The following is a 2,770-nucleotide window of genomic DNA, read 5'->3' as shown; positions in this document are numbered from 1 at the left end:
CTTTTTCTTATTTTTATTTCATATTTTCGAAAACCTTGCTAACAATTAAGGATTTGATTCAAAAAAATTTCAAATTTGTTACTTTCTTGTTAAGAAAGGTTCAATCTTTAAATTCTAGAATCATATCTTTTAGTTTCTTGTTAGTCAAGTCATCAACATTAATTTTCAAAATCAAATCTTTTTAAATTTCTTTTTCAAATCTTTTTCAAAATAGATTTCAATCATATCTTTTTCAAAATTTAATTTCAAAATCTTTTTCTAACTTCTTATCTTTTCAAAATTTATTTTCAAATCTTTTTCAATTAACTACATTTCTCTCTCTAATTTTCGAAAACCACTAACAACTTTTTCAAAAATCTTTTTAATTAACTAATTATTTTAAATTCTAATTTTATTTCTTCTAATATTTTCGAATCTCTCCTCTCTCTCCTCTCTTTCTATTTATTTATTTATTTACTAACACTTCTCTCTTTTTTAAAATTTGAACCCTCTCTCCCTATCTGTGTTCGAATTCTCTTTTTTTTCCTTCTACCTCATTCTTCTCTCCTCCTCTTCTTCTACTCACATAAAAGAATCTCTATACTGTGACATAGAGGATTCATCTTCTTTTCTGTTCTCTTTTTTTCACATGAGCAAGAACGAGGATAAGGATATTCTTGTTGAAGCTGATCCTGAACTTGAAAGGACTCTGAAGAGAAAGCTAAGAAAAGTTAAAGCACAACTCTCTGGATAGGACCTGACAGAAATTTTCAAAAAAGAAGAAGACATGGCAGCCGAAAATAATAACAACAATGCAAGAAAGATGCTTGGTGACTATGCTGCACCAACTTCCAACTTCTATGGAAGAAGCATCTCAATTCCTGCCATTGGAGCAAACAACTTTGAGCTTGAGCCTCAATTAGTTTCTCTAATGCAGCAGAACTTCAAGTTTCATGGACTTCCATCAGAAGATCCTCATCAGTTCTTATCTGAATTCTTGCAGATCTGTGATACTATTAAGACCAATGGGGTTGATCCCGAGGTCTACAGACTTATGCTTTCCCTTTGCTGTGAGAGACAGAGCTAGGACATGGTTGGACTCACAACCTAGAGAAAGCCTGAACTCTTGGGACAAGCTGGTCAATACTTTCTTAACCAAATTCTTTCCACCTCAAAAGATGAGTAAGCTCAGAGTGGATGTCCAAACCTTCAGACAGAAGGAAGGTGAATTCCTCTATGAAGCTTGGGAAAGATACAAGCAATTAACCAAAAGGTGCCCTTCTGACATATTTCCAGAATGGAGCATCATATGTATATTCTATGATGGTCTGTCTGAGTTATTCAAGATGTCATTGGACCACTCTGCTGGTGGATCTCTTCATCTGAAAACGCCTGTAGAAGCCCAGGAACTCATTGAAATGGTTGCAAATAACCAGTTCATGTACACTTCTGAGAGAAATCCTGTGAATAATGGGGTGACTTAGAAGAAAGGAGTTATTGAGATTGATACTCTTAATGCCATATTGGCTCAGAATAAAATATTGACTCAGCAAATCAATATGATTTTTCAGAGTCTGACTGGATTGCAAGCTAAAGATGCCTCCTCTGAAGGAGAAGCTTATTAACCTGACAATCCTGCAATGGAAGAGTTGAATTAAATGGGAGATTCCTATGGAAACACCTATAATCCTTCATGGAGGAATCACCCTAATTTCTCATTGAAGGATCAACAGAAGCCTCAACAAGGCTTCAATAACAATAACGGTGGGAGAAACAGGTTTGACAATAGCAGGCATTTTCCATCATCTTCTCAGCAACAGACAGAGAATTCTGAGCAGAGTCTCTCTAGCTTAGCAAACATAGTCTCTGATCTATCTAAGACCATCCTCAGTTTCATGACTGAGGCATGGTCCTCCATAAAAAATTTAGAGGCACAAGTGGGTTAGTTGAGTAAAAGAATCACTGAAACTCCTCCTAGTACTCTCCCAAGCAATACAGAAGAGAATCCAAAAAGAGAGTGTAAGGCCATTAATACAACCAAAATGGCCGAACCTATAGAAGAGGAGGAGGACGTGATTCCCAGTAAGGAAGACCTCATGGGACGTCCACCGGACTACAAGGAGTCCTCTATTGAGGAACCACAGAAATCTGAGGCTCATCTAGAGACCATAGAGATTTCACTGAACTTACTATTACCATTCATGAGCTCTGACGAATACTCTTCCTCTAAAGAGGACAAAAATGTTACTGAAGAGCAAGTTGATCAATATCTAGGAGCAATCATGAAGCTGATTAACAAATTATTTTGTAATGAGACTAGGGAGGATGAACCTCCATTGCTCATCAATGAACTAAGTGCATTGGTTCATCTGAAGTTACCTTAAAAGAAAGAGGATCCCGGAAGGTTCTTGATACCTGATGAGCGGATAATTTGTACGCTTTTTGGCATTGTTTTTAGTATGTTTTTAGTATGATCTAGTTAGTTTTTAGTATATTTTTATTAGTTTTTAGTTAAAATTCACTTTTCTGGGCTTTACTATGAGTTTGTGTGTTTTTCTGTGATTTCAGGTATTTTCTGGCTGAAATTGAGGGACCTGAGCAAAAATATGATTCAGAGGCTAAAAAGGACTGCAGATGCTGTTGGATTCTGACCTCCCTGCACTCGAAGTGGATTTTCTGGAGCTACAGAAGACCAATTGGCGCGCTTTCAACGGCGTTGGAAAGTATACATCTTGGGCTTTCCAGCAATATATGATAGTCCATACTTTGCCCAAGATTTGATGGCCCAAAC

General features: G+C 36.6%; 1 non-coding gene across 1 annotated transcript; it reads right to left on the bottom strand.

Annotated features, from left to right (window-relative positions):
* Nucleotides 1-1,163: 1,163 nt before the first annotated feature.
* LOC127741848 (small nucleolar RNA R71) lies at nucleotides 1,164-1,267 on the bottom strand. The gene has a single exon (XR_008003053.1). It is a non-coding gene; the product is annotated as a small nucleolar RNA R71 (small nucleolar RNA).
* Nucleotides 1,268-2,770: the final 1,503 nt, after the last annotated feature.

Source organism: Arachis duranensis, chromosome 9, assembly GCF_000817695.3.
Source record: "Arachis duranensis cultivar V14167 chromosome 9, aradu.V14167.gnm2.J7QH, whole genome shotgun sequence".
In the NCBI taxonomy this organism is placed as follows: domain Eukaryota; kingdom Viridiplantae; phylum Streptophyta; class Magnoliopsida; order Fabales; family Fabaceae; genus Arachis; species Arachis duranensis.
The sequence above is the reverse complement of the archived record's forward strand: the minus strand, read 5'-3'. Positions and strand labels throughout refer to the sequence as shown.